Genomic DNA, 17,450 nt, shown 5'->3' on the forward strand with positions numbered 1-17,450 from the left:
GGTGACCGGCACGTTACATGGATCACCGTTTAATCTTGTGTGTGCTTATGCACCCCCAGCTGGCTTTGACACCTTTTTACTTGCTCTACGCCGGGTGCTGCCAGGCCTCCCCCAGGGAATTACACTAATTGGGGGGGACTTCAATTCCGTCCTGGGCCCAAAACTCGATGTGTCTGGGCCTATATCCGCCACTCGCTCCGGGAGGGCATCGAGCATGAATGGGTGGGCTACCGGTCTGGGCCTGTGCGAGGTGTGGAGGACCTGGCACCCCAGATCGAGACAGTATACGCACACCTCGGCTGCCGACCACTCTCAGGCCAGGATCGATCTCGTGTTTATGCCTGCACTGGATATTTCTAGGGTCACCGGCGCAGAGATATTACCTCGCGGTGTCTCAGACCACTCTCCAATACGAATCCGGCTGGATGGCGTTGACCCTACCCAGCGCCCAACGTGGCGCATGAATGCGTGGTACTTACAAGACAATGAGTATACTCTTGAGATAAGGGACCATCTTACCCAATATTTTGAGCAGAACCTAGGGTCCGTGAAGTCCCTGGGCACGATATGGGCGGCGTGTAAGGCCACACTTAGAGGCTATGCGAAGCACTGTGTGCGCGCCCGTGATCATGCACGCAATTCACAGTTGGCGGATCTTGAAGCCAAGGCATTAGACCTTGAGCGAATGGGGACCTCCTCCGCCTCAGCGTCAGTCCTGAGACGCCTTACCATGGTTAGAGAGGAAATAAAAGAATTGGTACTAGAATCCGCGAAACACACCTGGAGAGCATCAGCAGCTTGCGTGTATGGCTGGGGAGACAAGAACGGCAAACTCCTGCATTGGTTAGCCTCGCGCCCACTAGCCGACAGAATTATCCCCGAGGTTGTGGACGAGACGGGCTCACTCGCGAAGACTCCTACCGAAATCGCTCAGAGTTTTGCCTCCGACTACGCACAACTATACGCGGAACGGCCTCGTCCCCCAGCCGAAAAGGAGTCCCCCCTCTTGGACAACATTGTCCTTCCTAAGATATCACAAGTGACCAGGGAAAACTTAGATGAATCCTTAACACTCGCCGAAATTACAGCAGCAATATCCAGCCTGTCCTCGGGCAAAACGCCCGGCCCAGATGGCTTCCCATCGGAACTTTACAACAGATGCAGGGACAACCTAGGTCCCCACCTGCTTAATATGTAAGACGAAGCTGAGAAGACCGGTTGTTTCCCTGCTGGGATCGATCAAGCCACAATAGTAGTAATCCCGAAGACCCAACCGCCGTCGCGTAATCGTTTGGCGTACAGACCCATCTCCCTCCTGAACACCGAGATTAAGGTGCTATCAACCTTGCTCGCGACCAGGTTGAAGGAAGCGCTCCCTTCACTAGTACATCCAGACCAATGTGGATTCATGCCGTCGCGCAGTACCAGACACTGTATTAGACGATTGAACGTCGCACTGGCACACCGCAGCATTCTGACTCGGTCCCCTCTGGCCCTTCTCTTACTTGACTTTGAAAAAGCCTTTGATACTGTGGACTGGTCCTACCTGGAGCAAGTCCTAAGAAACAATGGAATTGGACCCAAATTCCACGGCCTTGTTAGGCTACTTTACTCCAATCCAACCGCACGTATTCAAGTGAACGGGGTAGCCTCCGAACCATTTCCCATCCGTCGTGGTACCCGGCAGGGATGTCCACTGTCCCCACTGCTGTTTGCCCTCGCGATTGAACCATTGGCGAGGCTGTTGAGGGAGGACCCCCTGTTAGAGGGCTGGTTGTGGCCTACGGGCCCGGAGGACCGGGTAGCTTTGTACGCGGACGACGTCCTCATCTACTTTTCTAACCCGGCCGCGAGTGGCCCACGAATCTTACAACTTCTAGACCTTTTTTCTCAAGCCTCTGGTCTGACTTTAAATCCAAGCAAATCCCTGTTGGTCCCTTTACACCCTTCCAGAGACTGTGTCGACTGGCAACACATAGTATCCCGATCCGTCGAAATAGTTTTAAATATCTGGGTGTCCATATAGCCATGCTGCCTGAACTTGCATGGGAACTAAATATTACCCCACTTATTAAGAACACTAAGAAAGATCTCATACGCTGGCGGAGTCTACCCCTCAACCTACTGGGCAGAATAGCACTATATAAAATGATGATACTCCCCAGATTTCTATACCAACTACAGAACTTCCCACACCCCATCCCCCGGAAGATGTTCAAAGAAGTGGAGGCAGCAACGCGCCAATTTTGGTGGCACGGCTCCCGCCCCAAACTATCCCTCGCCACATGTCAAAGAGATGTCCATGACGGGGGCTGGGGATGTCTAACATTTACTTTTATTATTTGGCTATGCACTTGCTAGTGGTTAAAGATTAGCTGGCTGGAGGATGGACAGACCCAGCATAAAGGCTAGAACTCCAAGCAATAGGCTACAATGGGATCTTTAACGCATTATATGGTGGCTCGATCCCGCAGACTATCCCAGAGGTGACTAGAGTAATTCTTACAGGGTGGCGAGCGGCCCAGAGGATATCGGGTTGGTGGAATCGCCTCACTCAGCAGACCCCTCTTTGGCAGGGGAAGTGGCTGGGGGAAGTCTCCGCATTGGAGGGTTTCAGGAAATGGGACAACTTTGGGATATCCACCCTCGGGGACATCTGGGGTGGGTCACACATGCAATCCTTTGAGGAGCTCCAGAGAATTTACTCACTAAACAATACCCAATTCCACAAATACCTACAACTCAGACACGCTCTGCTAGCACACATACGACCAGGGGACAATATTCCTGAGCATAGCCCACTGGAAGCGAGGGTCCTGATGGGAAGCCTGGGTAAAGGGGGAATCTCCCAGATATATCGCTCCATCCTCACTAACACATCCCCCTCCCTCGAGGGACTCCGTAAAAAATGGGAGGGGTGGGTTGGCCCCATAGATGATACAGACTGGAGGGAAGTATTAATGGCCCCTCGGTCAGCGGCCATAACCTCTCGATTCCATTTGCTACAAACACTGTATCTGCACACAGCATACCTTACCCCCAAAAGACTCTTCCAGGCAGGTCTCCGACCCACAGCCAGTTGTCCCCGATGCTCACACCCAGAAGCTGACTTCTTTCACATGGTCTGGTCCTGCCCAACTATAGTTATACTGGAGAGCGATTACAGGGGAAATCTCAGAGGCCTTACAAACAGCAGTGGAGGTGTCCCTGAGTCTTGCTAGGGGCCACGGGGGAGACAGGGCTGAATAGAGCAGATCGGACTTTTTTTGGAGTGGTGTGCCTGGTGGCAAAAAGAGACATTATGACAGAATGGAAATCTGAAAAGGCACCGGCCCTCGCCAAATGGAGGCGAGGTGTAGACTGGTGTGCACAATGCGAAAAACTTAGCGAAGCGAGGGGATGCCCTAACAAGTACAATAGAGTGTGGGGGAAATGGGAGAGCACACTGGACAGCTAACCTGTCTGCGACAGTTGAACTTACTGAAAAACGCCTCATTCCTGAACTAAAACCTATGGAAGGGGGGGGGGGAGACCATTCAGAGACACAACCTTATGTGTTAAGGGAACCGTGCCTTAGTTATATTAACATTAAGAAGATCTCTCTCAATCAGTGCAACACTGAGGGCTACTGACTCCGAACTCCTTGAGTGTGAATACCCAGTGTTTGCAAAACCCACGGGGACCGACAGGACGAAAGATGCATTCAGGTTAATGGTGCCATGCTATTTACGTTTGTATTTGCATTTGTGTTTTTCTTTTTTGTTCTTTTAAAATCAATAAAAAATTCTTTATAAAAAAAGAAAAATGTACTTATGTATTTTGCAAAATGCGTGCTTGAAATGTGCCCACTGGGAGTTTCCGCCAATATATACGGGGACTAATGAAAATAATTAATAAAGGCTCCAATTTCATTACTGGTGGATAAATCGGAAAAAGGGTTCTGACCTTCCATAATATAAAGAAATGGGGAAAAAGAAAAAAAAAAAAGAAAAACAGGCTAGCAGGGGTTAAAAAATCTGCAAAGCTGAAGGAGAGGATAAACACGCCCAAAAGGCGTGGCCCAGCAAGAACCTCGAGGGGAGAGAAAAACCGGAAACTCTACACCACATAAAGCGAGGTGCGGGACGAAGAACGCTAAGCCGGCACACCGAAATGGTGAGAATCCACAGTCCGGAGCGGTGGGAAGGTAAGCGCTGAGCCGCACTGTTCAACGGACGCCCTTCCAGTGAAACGCGTCCGTTAGAACGTTCAAGGCAGAGAAAACTGCCTCAGGCGCGCTCGAGCGCATCGTGCAGAAAAACGGGTTCTGAGACCCGAATGAAGCTGCATGCGTTGTTAAAACGCTAACATTTACATGCCGATACGCGCATAACTATGAATGTAAAAGGTACATAAACAACAAGTACCATACACATACATTAAATATAAATATATAAAAGTGAAAAAGGAACGTTACTTATCTTGACTGCGAGCAGCAAGAAAGAGGGCTGGTCGCAGTCAAGCTTGGTGTATGCATAGCTTCCATGGTTGTGATTGGTGCATTTGTTATTACATTCTTTGATCCCATTGGCTTTTCTGTTGTAAGCCTTTTGGGAGTTGTAGTTTTCTTGACTGCTGCGATTAAAATTAAAGCAAGTAAGAGAAGCATAATATGAACCTCCGTTCTTGACATAAAATTGTTTTACATGAAGCCCAACATGCTAATGCTAATTCGTGGATAGTAAAGGGGTTCACTAAACAGACGCAAATAGACAAATGACTGAATCTATACTTTGTTGAACAACATGCTAACATTACTTTGCTGAGGTTGGTCTATGTGGACGCCGTGTTGTGTTCCAATATTCGTGATTTGTTCTTTGATGAAGTCTTATCAGAGTTGCCATATTGTGACTATGCTAATGTGCTTCTTGGTTTTGAGATCAATAAACTTGCTAGTAGAATTGTAATCAATAGGGAATAAATATCATAAAATTGTACTAAATTGGTGTGGTTATTCATGACCGAAAGGTAATGGTGGTGTCCTGAGTCTTATTAAATGACTTTGACTAAAGTGAATTGCCTTGTTATAATAAACATTGATGACATTATTGACTTATTGATTGACATGTTGATTAGCTATCTCGTCCTAAGGTGTATTCAATCAGGGTCGAAAGATTCATTGGCCTAAAACCAGTCCCCAAGTGTATAAAGTAGTCATAAAGGGACGCATTAGCAGTACCAAGCAAGTGTTGTTTTATGTGTATAAAGAGTGGCAATAGAATGGAGAGCGTCACAGGTTATTCGCTCTTTTGTTGGGGACAACACGAAGGGTGGAGCAAGCCCTGAGACATACCCGAACATTAAAGAATGGGAGACTGAGAAAGAAAAAAACTGAAGCGACTACTGTCCGTTTGGACCTACCCACACATTTTCTTTACCCCTGTACAGTCCCAAAAAGACTTCAATATGGTCTCACAATAAAACTACCTTTCCTCTATACCACAGTCTGAGTCTCCTTTGTCTGAACATATTACACTGCCTTAAAGGTATCCTAGGTGGTTGAAATGTTAGTGTCATGAGGGTCATTCTCCTTGAAGAAATCCCTAATAGATTTGCTCAACTCATCTTGAATCAGCCAGTCTCTAGTGAGAGCTCCTGGGAAGAACCAACGGCGTAGCTTAGGAGTAGGAACTCCCCATTTCAATGTGAGGCTTACCAGGGCATGCTTTGAAATCACACATCAAAATCAATGTAATTTTACTTTCCCAGGCCTTGAAACCCAAAAGAAAAATCCTCCGGGGGGGGGGGGGGGGGGCAACCATGAACTGGCTCTTTAAAAGTGTGAAAGTTAATTGATTTTGACGTTTCAGACTACTAAGAGGGGACCGAATAAGGATGCTGAACCTTATACTAGGACTAGGTCGACAGTACGTGTACATCCTCTGAAAAGGCAGTCAGTTAGGATGCAATATGGGCTAGGCTTTAAAAAAACGAGGGAGATCTGACCTTCTGGTATAAAGAGTAGATTATGTACCTATAGGAATTAAACTGACAGAAGTTAGGTGGAGCTTTTAGCCTTTAAGAAGGACCAGTGAGAGGGAGGCCGTCAGCAAAACATCCCCTGAATTTCACCCAGACAGCGAGAAGAGGTTGGTCTTTTCAAGGTTACACAACAAATACGAGAGGTGAAATGCAACGTCAAGGCATTGAAAAGATATGGGTATGTACATTCTCTTAGTGCATATTCCAATATCACTAATTGTCAAGACTGGTATAAGGCGCAGGGATCAAATCTTCGAAGACAGAGAGTATTGATGAGTGAATAAATATTACACTTGTTGATTGCTATCATACAGTTATTGGCCATCTAGACTAATACAAAGCCTTTGAAATACGCAAGTTTCAGGAAATACACTATTAGAAGAGGTTAAATAATAAAAAGTCACCATTCCAAGATGGCGCTATCTTAGGAACACACCAGTGGGTATCAGGAGGCTGGGTAAGCAACAAGGGACTTAGAATGGAGCAACTGGGTGTATTCAAATACGGCCATGGCGTAGAACGCCACGCATAACATTGAGTTTTAGGGGACCGTATCGACAGAAGCTTTAGAAGGTTCAAAGTTCGGTAAGAATAACGTTGGGGGTTTTCTAAAACAGCGGGTAAAATAAACCTGACAAACACCTTTCACGGCTAGAGAATATGAGGGAGGGTGCGGCATCTGTTAAGTCAAAAGTAGGGTGCAGCACCTGATAAACAGTTACTTTGTGATATGTTCAGTGCTAAGTATGACAGAGTTTCCGCAGTAGAGGAGTGAAAAGATGATAGCTCTTTGATCAGAATCTCAGATAAACACATCTTCATGGCCAGTGAATATGAGGGCGGGTGCAATATCTGTTAAATTGTAACTTAGAGAACCGTAGTAGCGCTCAGTGCGTTTTAATTTCTGCAGTATAATTGCAAAAAGATAATGATTCTTTGACTTTGCACTGTCATAAAGGTAACCCAAAAATGTATAAATGTGAAACCACTACATTCTAATTCCTATTTCAGAATTTGAGAAGTAATCGACAGACTTGGAACATTGGCCATAATATTTGATTGTATATACTTGTATATACTTATGAAGATAACTTAGTATCTGAATGGCTGAGGTATTTTTCTGGGCTCACATATGCTATGCACATTTCAAACTTTAAACCTAAAGAAGGCACACAAATCCTCGCATATCAATAACACATGCTGAGACTTGTAAACTCGACTTACCTATTTGACATCTTGTGACATAACACGTGGGTTCTCTGTTTATTCCTACGATCATTAGACACATTGGTGAGGATAGTTTATGGATTTTCCTGCTTTCAAGTGTGGTTTTCCCTTTATTCTTTTTCTTCTTTCACATGATGTACTGCAGTTAACACCCATTTTGCATGCACTATGGTTAAATTCCAGATTACTAGGTTTAAAGTGACTTCTCTTTTCCAGGTCGAGCCTAGACCGCGCGCAAGCGCTGACTCGAAGACCTGTTTTTACGCGTATAGGCATTTGGTCCCACCTGCCACTTCCAAGAGGATGAAGGTAGTGTCGCTCTTGTTGTGCTGCCTTCTAAGTCGTTTGCCAGCCAATAGGTCACGTCCTGTACTTGGCCGAGGAGCATAGGCCAAGTACAGTTTACTTACGCCTCGAATGTCTTTCTGTTGTTTGGATGGACTATTTTTCTTTGTTTCCTGCCCCTCATGTTTGTCAGTGAGCACTTGTGCTCACACACGCGGATTGTTGTCCGTGTTTGCCGATCACTTGGTCTTTAGTTTACATAAGCAGTAATTACAAGTCGTTGTGTTGTACCTGTGTTTTGTACTTTTTTGTTGTTATATATCACATGAAATCGACCTAGGAATTAATCCTCAACAGCTGCTCTCCCAGCACAGCAGGAGAGCCGATACTACAATATTCACTGCACTAGGGGAAACTCACCCCCATAATGCTTTGCAGGCTTTCATTTTACAATATATTTGTGCCCATAATTCAGTCTGTGGTGGTCCTAGGCCAAAGGGACCACCCCCAAAACGTTTATAATGATGTGCTCTTTTGTACAGGCAATCTTGTGGGTCACACTAGGTGAGAGGGGGCCCAGATATCATAACCTCTTCTCCATTTTGAAACAGTAAAAAGGCACTATTAACTTAGTTGGCTTTACAGGGACATCTAGCCATCACCAGTGGTACTGTACCTTCTGCTGATTAATGAACACAGTTTATTTCTGATACAGGTTTAATTTTTCACAGAAACTCAACCCATAATGCTTTGCAGGCATTCATTTTACAACCCATTTGTGCCCATAACTCAGCCTGTGGTTGTCCTAGGGCAATGGGACCACCCCTAAAACATTCCAACAGTGTGCCTTTTCTTTTTAGGCCATCTTGAGGGTCTGACTAGGTGAGAGGGGGCCCAAAAATCATAACCTATTCCACCATTTAATGTGTATTTTAATTCTCTCTTAACCTCTACAGTGTGGGCGTTGGTCACCCCACACCACCTCACTGGTATGTCACACCAGTGGCAGAAACCAGGGAGGAGGTTAAAAAATCATTTTTATTTATAAATACACTGTCTCCACCCACCCCCCTTCCTGAATGGGTTTCCTGGCTCTAGACACCAAGGATTTCCCCTGGAGAGGGGGGGTTTGGCTTCCTCACCAAACGGACAGGAAGAGGGAATTTTTATTTATTTTTTAAAGCTGGGTATAACCCAGGGGTGTAAAAAAAGAAAGTAAAACAATGAAATGGACAGGGTGTCACACTAGGTGAGAGGGGGCCCAGATATCATAACCTCTTCTCCATTTTGAAACAGTAAAAAGGCACTATTAACTTAGTTGGCTTTACAGGGACATCTAGCCATCACCAGTGGTACTGTACCTTCTGCTGATTAATGAACACAGTTTATTTCTGATACAGGTTTAATTTTTCACAGAAACTCAACCCATAATGCTTTGCAGGCATTCATTTTACAACCCATTTGTGCCCATAACTCAGCCTGTGGTTGTCCTAGGGCAATGGGACCACCCCTAAAACATTCCAACAGTGTGCCTTTTCTTTTTAGGCCATCTTGAGGGTCTGACTAGGTGAGAGGGGGCCCAAAAATCATAACCTCTTCCACCATTTAATGTGTATTTTAATTCTCTCTTAACCTCTACAGTATGGGCGTTTGTCACCCCACACCAATCTCACTGGTATGTCACACCAGTGGCAGACACCAGGGAGGAGGCTAAAAATCCTTTTTATTTATAAATACACTGTCTCCACCCACCCCCCTTCCTGAATGGGTTTCCTGGCTCTAGACACCAAGGATTTCACTGGGGGTGGGGGGGGGGTTCGGCTTCCTCAGCAAACGGACAGGAAGAGGGAATTTTTATTTATTTTTTAAAGCTGGGTATAACCCAGGGGTGTAAAAAAAGAAATAAAACAATGAAATGGACAGGGTGTCACACATGTGCAGGGCGACCTATATATATATCTATGGAGATACATCTATATCTATCTATGTAAATATGTATATGTGTATGTGTGTATATATATATATATGTATATATATATATATATATAATTAACTTTTGTCAAAGTGTAGTTTCCTTGGGGGCTGCGACTGGCCCCCAGGAAAACCACACCCAAATATAAAAGTGATATATATATATATATATATTCGCCATCAGTACTCTTGCTGCTTGTGACTTCCAAGCAATGTACATACTTCAACTGACGCATTTCAACTGTGGCTTTTAGGCAGCAATAAAAAAGTCAAGTAACTCTTGTGCTTATGTTTCATCTAGAAAAGGATCTGACTTTTGTCTAGTGGCAGTTTTGATGCCATAAAGTAGAGCAGAAGGTTTATATGTCTACTGAAAGGATCAAAACTGTATAATATGTGAATAACTGAGTGGATTAGTAAAGCCAGCCATTACCTGCGCTACAATACAAATGAATGTATGTGCGAGGGGGGCTATAGAGAGATGAAATGCACTTTTGCTGGCTGGTAGTGAGGGAATCGGAGGAGGAGGTAATGGGAGTGGGAGAACCAATAATGATTGTTGGACTGGGCGCTAGAGGCGCTAAAGTCTGTGACGATTGGTATGTGAGAAGGTGATGTAATAGTGTGTCTTTTTTGTTTTGAGTGTCCTGAGAGAATATGCTGAGTGAGAGAACAAGCGAAGGTAAGGTGACCTCTACTGTTGCTCACACACACACCAGCAATTTTGTGACTGTCTACATAGGCTAGTGTTTCATAGCGACAGCTTAGCCAGTAGCAGAGATTGCATCTCATTGGTTGACTGCTGCTCAAACCCTAGCTCGGGTTATAGAGGACAGCTCTGACGTAGGATCAGAGACTGAGACAGCAGATACTGGGACAGCATCTGAGGGATAGGGCAATGGCACAGACTCTGGGAGTGATTTTCAGTTGTATGAGTCCCATTCAATAGCTCATCTTCCAGTGATTATGAGGGAGGTGAGAAGGACAGTCCTGCTGTCCCTTCGCAAGCACAATCTGTGCAGCGGGACAATAGCGGGTTAGCCCAGCCCAGAGAGCAGGTGCATGCAGCAAGAGAGTGCTCTTTTGGGAGCTCCCCAATTTATTTCAGCCCCAAATTCCACCGCCCAAATCGTACTGTGGAGACATCAAAATTATCTATCACATAACAAACTAGTTTTGTAAGGGGGGCACCTGCGTTTGTGGTCCTGGGCTTGGTGGCCAATTAGGGAAACATACCAAACCCAGATATTTCTGGAAGCTATACATCTGGGGGAGGCCAGAGGTGTGGCGTGTGTGGATTCCCCAAAGTTTTCTTACCCAGAATACTCTGCAAAGCTGAAATGTTAAATAAAAACTTTTTTTTTTTTGCATTTCTGTCACACAAACTACAGGAATATGCTGGAATCCACAAAATTCCTACCAGCGAGTGTTTCCCCACCTGTCCTGATAAAAACGCTACCCCACTTGAGTGCCTGTACCTAGTGCCTGCGTCAGGAATGGATCACCCCATGGTCAACAGTTGTCCTCATGTAAGGACCAACATTGACCGTTGTGTGATCTATTCCTGTCACGGGCACTAGGCCTACCCACACAAGTGAGGTACCATTTTTATTGGGAGACTTGGGGGGATGCTGGGTGGAAGGAAATTTATGGCTCCTCTCAGACTCCAGAACTTCCTATCACCAAGATGTGAAGAAAGTGTTTTTTTTGGCCAAATATTGAGGTTTGCAAGGACTCTGGGTAACAGAACCTGGTGAGAGCCCCAAAAGTCACCCCATCTTGGATTCCCCTAGGTGTCTAGATTTAAAAAATGCACAGGTTTGGTAGGTTTCCTTAGGTACCATCTGAGCTAGACGCCAAAATCCACAGCTAGGCACTTTCCAATAAACACATCAGTTTTCAATGTAAAAATGTGATGAGTCCATGTTGCGTTTCCTGTCACAGGCATTAGGCCTACCCACGCAAGTGAGGTACCATTTGTATCGGGAGACTTGGGGGAACACAGAATAGCAGAATAAGAGTTATTGCCCCTTGTCTTTCCTTACACTTTTTCCTTCCAAATGTAAGACAGTATGTATGAAAAAAAAAAAAAAGACGTCTATTTGAGAAGTGCCCTGTAGTTCACATGCTAGTATGGGCACCCCGGATTTCAGAGATGTGCAAATAACCACTGCTTCTCAACACCTTATGTTGTGCCCATTTTGAAAATACAAAGGTTTTCCTGATACCTATATTTTACTCTTTATATTTCAGCAAATAAATTGCTGTGTACCTGGTATAGAATGAAACCCCATTGCAAGGTGCAGCTCATTTATTGGCTCTGGGTACCTAGGGTTCTTGTAGAAACCTACAAGCCCTATACATCCCGCAACCAGAAGAGTCCAGCAGACGTAACAGTATATTGCTTTCAAAAATCTGACATCACAGGAAAAAGTTAGAGTATAACATGGAGAAAAATGGCTGTTTTTTTTCTCCTCAATTTCATTTTTTTTTTATTTCAGCTGTTATTTTCTGTAGGAAAACCTTGTAGGATCTACACAAAAGACCCCTTGCTGAATTCAGGATTTTGTCTACTTTTCAGAAATGTTTAGCTGTCCGGGATTCAGCATTGATTTCACACCAATTTCTTTCACTAACTGGAAGGAGGCTGAAAGCACAAAAAATAGTAAAAATGGGGTATGTCCCAGTAAAATGCCAAAATTGTGTTGAAAAATGTGGGTTTCCTGCTTCAAATCTCCCTGTTCCTGAAAGCTGGAAGATGGTGATTTTAGAACCGCAAACCCTTTGTTGATGCCATGTACAGGGGGAAAAAACACAAGCCGCCTTCTGCAGCCCTTTTTTCCCATTAAAAAAAAAAAAAAAAGAGTTTGCTGTATTTTGGCTCATTTTTTGGTCTCCTCCAGGGGAACCTACAAATTCTGGGTACCTTTAGAATCCCTAGGATGTTATAAATAAAAAAGGACACAAATGTTGCGTGGATAGCTTATTTGGACAAAAAGTTATGAAGGCCTAAGTGCGAGCTACCCCAAATAGCCAAAAAAAGGGCTCAGCACTGGAGGTGAGGGGGGCATTTTAAAGGCCCAGCAGCTAAGGAGTTAAATAAAAAAAATATTTTTACAACTGAGAGTTGTTTGTGTTACAAGGGCCTTCTTTGTAAGAGTGTTATGATAGCCCTGCTTGTATTGCAAATGTGTAATGTGGTGTGTGCTCCAGAAAGGATAATTGCTCCAAGACAGTACTAATGTATTTGGCTCCATAGGGACAGTACTAATTTAGGTGGTACTGCACCGTCTGTTAATTAAGAAACACTTTCTGATAAAGGTTTAATGTATTCACAGAAACTCAGCCCATAATGCTTTGTAGGCATTTGTTTTACAACACATTTGTGCCCATAACTCAGCCTGTGGTGGTCCTAGGGCAATGGGACCACCCCCAAAACATTCAGAAGGATGTGCTCTGTAGGTGAGAGGGGACCATAATATCATAACCTCTTCCACCATTCAATGCACATTTAAGTTTTTTTACAGCTTAAATGTTTGTTTTTACAGCTGAGAGTCGTTTGTGTTATAAGAGCGTTGTTTGTAGTCGTAAATTGATTGTCTTGCTTGGTCTGCGCTGTGCTCTCTCTGGGCTCAAAAATGATTAGTGTTCCAAGGCACTCCGAATTCAGTTGGCTTAACAGGGACATCTAGCACCTTCTGCTGTTGACTCTACAGGAACATTTAGCCATAACCAGTGATACTGCACCATCTGTTGTTGACTTTGCAGGGACATCTAGCCAGGATCATTAGTATTGTACCTTCTGCTATTGGCCAGTGGTACAGCACATTTTGCTGTTGACTCTACAGGGATATCTATGAATGACCTGCTGTACTGCATGCTTGTGCCACAACCTGTTTGTACTCACAAATGTTTTTGAAGAATCTTGGGAACAGATAATCACAAGGCCTTAACTGCTTTATATCTGAGTTAATTACAATAAGCCGTTCACCTGGAGAATAAATAATTGTGATTTTTGGAGGTCACACTCATACCTATTAAATATTCATCCTTAATAAGAGGGGTAGTTGGCCCTACCTTCACATGAGTGTCTCTAGAGCTTTCAGTAAATCAGTGCTATAAGGCATAAACTTATTTTACGTGGAGGGCCATTTTATGTCGGGCCATATTAATATTATCTACTTATAGTTTACACACATTCTTTTGAGCCAACCCAACCTAGAAAATTTGGGCTGATTTTAGAAATCGTTGGGAATTGAGAAACAACGGATAGGACCCAGTCTTTAGTACAACAAGTACAGGTATCGCTAAACCAAATACCTTATCAGCTAGAAGCACATTCCAGTCCTTGGAAAAAGCGATCAAATATTTTGGGAATGTGCCTCTCTCAAAAACTATCTGGAAGAAGATAGAATCCGGTGGGAACTTAGGCCCATATTTATACCACGTCATTTTTTTAACACAAATTTGGCACAAAACGTAACTGCACATTTATATTTCGATGCTAGACCCGTCTAGTGTCAAAATATTGGAGTTTGTACCATTTTTTTGGATGCGTGAACCTACGTGTCAATGAGATGCAAGGTAGGCGTTCCCATCCAAAAAATTGTGCTATCCCCATAGCTCCATATTTATTTGTCGTGCTAAAATGACACACGGGTGGTAGGAGGCACTTAAAAATGATGTAAAGCTTGCTTTGCACCATTATTTAACACCCAAGTCAGACCAGGCGTTTAGGGCACCCGTGGACACATTTCCATGGTTAAAAACCATGGAATCCACAGGTGCCCTTCCCAAGACCCAGGCACACCCCTACCCCCACCAGAGGGACACAGGAGGATGGGGGACCCCATCCCAGGTAAGTAGAGTAAGTATTATTATTTTTTTACATTGGGGGCCCTAACTTGGCTCCCTGCATGGCACAGGGTGCAGTGGAGTTGCCCAGGAACACTTGTCCCCTGTGCTGGCCATTGGGGTGGTGGGCATGACTTCTGTCTTTCCTAAAACAAGAGTCGTGTTTTTGGTGGTTGTATGCCAGGAAATGGCGCTAGTCTAGTTTTTTTTGCCTCTAACAAGGCTATCATCATTTTCTGATGCACAACCACCTCCTTCCCCAACGCCACCCCCACCCAGCTAGCATCTCCTTCTGAGACACCAGCCCAAGTTTAGTGCGGGCTTGCGCCATTCCTTTAATGTGGCACCTGGCTGGCGCTGTGAAATGGCGCAAGCCGGCGCCATATTTTTTGCAGCAAAACTGTGTTTGCGCTGTTTTGTGGCAAAAAGTATAATTCTGGACCTTAGAATACTCATTTTTCCCCCAGCAGAAACAACATCGCAGAAAAGGATTAAACTTTGGGAAGATAACCTGAGAACTGCTTTCAACAATATAATCAGAGGGCTTATGGACATTTCACATGAAGCATACAGGAAATACAGAGATGAAGTAGAGACCCTTACCAAGCGAATTGAAGAAGCAAAATGGTGTGAGATCACTACAAAGAACTATGAGATCCTCAACAAGATAATTGGTGAATATGAGGAAGATATCATTAAACGAAAAGAACAGAAAATTCGGAAGAGACCAAATCGACTACTAATTGGGTAGTCTACACTTTTGCCAAAAGGTATGACAGTATCAAACCAGGCAGTCTGCATGCAGACCAACCTGAGGTCCGGGGCTCATCGGTCCCCTCAGAAGTTGAATCACCAAATGTGGATTTATCTGACCTCACAAAGAGAACAGGGGTAAAAGTTTACGAGGAATTAAGGCGACACTGACTGGGGAATATACATACCCAAGACGTAAGCACACAGCCACCCGGTATAAAAACAAACAAAACACCAACTACACAGGTTCAAACATGAGCCAGAAAAAAGGAGCAAATCAAAGGAAAGACAATTCAGAACAATTAGTAGTTAATTTATCTTCTATATCTATTACACTATTAATCAAAGGCCTCTCTTTTTGCCTAACAGCCAACTGGAATATAGTAGAGAATAAAATCGATCTCTTCAATTTTGTATGGAAACTAAAACTCACAGCATTCTTCAATGACAAACCCATGGCACCCAGAATTGGATATCAACAACCAACTACAAGTCAACTCATAGTTCAGGATATACACCTATTCACTTGTTTATCTTCAGAACCAGGCAACATTCCGGATTTGAGTACAACAGCAGAGGAGTGTGGCATAGATATCTTCCACACAACTGAAAGTAATTTCAAACCTAAATCGGATTTTTCACCCACTCTATCCCCAAGCAACTGCATTGATCTATTTAATGCAGCTGTCTCAGAAGATCTGGACAAAGCATCAAAAATATTTCCATGGCTGAAATACCTCCTCAGAAACATAAGTGAAAATAATACATTAAAAGATCTACAGAAAATCACAGAATGGATAATCAAATAAGCATACAAAGGGGGTAATACTGTTATTCTGCACAAGCAGGACTACCTGAGGGAGATAGAACGACAGCTGACAGATTCGACCTGCTACCAAAACTGCAACATGATCCTACACAACAAACCCAAGTCAAATTATCTAAACTGGATAAGTGGAGCACTAAAGGCCTTATAACTCCAGAAGAAAAACAGTTCCTCTGCATCAAATATCCAATGACGGCCACAATGTATATCCTTCCCAAAATACACAAACCAGGCTTTCTACCTAAAGGATAACCAATCATTTCAGGAACTGATTCAGTTTCCTCTGGACTCGGTGAATTTATAGTGAGCTACAACCCTTTATGCGGGACTTAGCATTATTATGCCAGAGACACTAAGGACGTACTCCAAAAAATTATTAACATTGAACGGAAATCCAATTACGTCATGGCAACTGTGGATGTGGGGAGTCTCTGTACCGCAATCTGACGTAGGGATGCGTTAGAGGCCATAAAAAGAACCTTAGCTACTAGATCGGTACATTGGGCTGAGAGGAATCAAATGACACTGGAAATTATTGCATTCTGTCTCACAATTTTTTTTTTTGTCTTCAGTAAACATATCTGTTGTCAACAGCAAGGGACTTCGATGGGGGCAAAATTCTTTCCACCATATTCCTGTATCACAATGGAAGAAGTGGAGAAACACTGGCTTTGCAATGAGAGATTTAAAACCTACAGCAAGTTATATTGTATTTTGGGGACGTTACATTGATGATATCTTGATATTATGGCAAAGTACAGAATCATCAGCACTTGAATACACAAATCTTCTTTCAGTCAACAAATGGGGTATCAAAGTAATCTCTGAGATCTCCAAAAACAAGTAAACTACCTGGATCTTAACATGGTTTTGGAAAATAATCAACGAAACTGCAAAATGCACATCAAAAGCACTGCATCTAACTCCATATTACACACCACCAACTGCCACCCAAAAACACAGTTGTCAACATACTTAAGAATGAATTCCGTAGGGTCAAAAACAATTGCAGTAGAAGAGCTAATTACCAACAACAAGCCACGGAAATCACCCGAAAGGCTATTAAGAAGGGGTTAATATCTGCTAAGTTTGAACACAGCAAAAGAAGAGGTGGGCCATCTGGATAGAGGGATACTGTTGACCAACAAAAGGAAATCCAGGACCACCAAGCAATCAATCTGGTTCACTACACAATTTTCAAATTGACAAAACCTAGTAAGGAAGGTACTAAGAAAACACTGGGCACTACTGATGAACAACCCAAACACCTCTAAGGATTTGAAATCCTACCCACAAATCAGTTTCATGAGAGCACCAAACCTTCGTCAGAAACTGTCACTCACATTCTTTTGACGAGACATTGAGCACTATTTCTTTCCTGCAGACACCTAAATGCTTCTTTATGTGCCATAATTGCAGTATCTGGAAATTGGGAGAAACAAAACCAAGAATCTGTGCATTGAAAGATTGGATACATTGCAAAAGTACATATATAATATATGCTATTTTTTGT

The 17,450-nt window shown here is 43.7% G+C and overlaps 1 long non-coding RNA gene across 2 annotated transcripts in view; it reads left to right on the top strand.

Annotated features, from left to right (window-relative positions):
- Positions 1–6,508: 6,508 nt before the first annotated feature.
- The window catches only part of LOC138302098 (uncharacterized), a 101,537-nt gene continuing 90,595 nt past the window's right edge, over positions 6,509–17,450 (top strand). For both annotated transcript variants that reach the window (XR_011205273.1, XR_011205272.1), the window contains exons 1-2: positions 6,509–6,606; positions 7,465–7,557. This is a non-coding gene — a long non-coding RNA (uncharacterized lncRNA). The remainder of the gene's footprint in view (positions 6,607–7,464; positions 7,558–17,450) is intronic.

Source organism: Pleurodeles waltl, chromosome 6 (genome assembly GCF_031143425.1).
Source record: "Pleurodeles waltl isolate 20211129_DDA chromosome 6, aPleWal1.hap1.20221129, whole genome shotgun sequence".
Lineage (NCBI taxonomy): Eukaryota > Metazoa > Chordata > Amphibia > Caudata > Salamandridae > Pleurodeles > Pleurodeles waltl.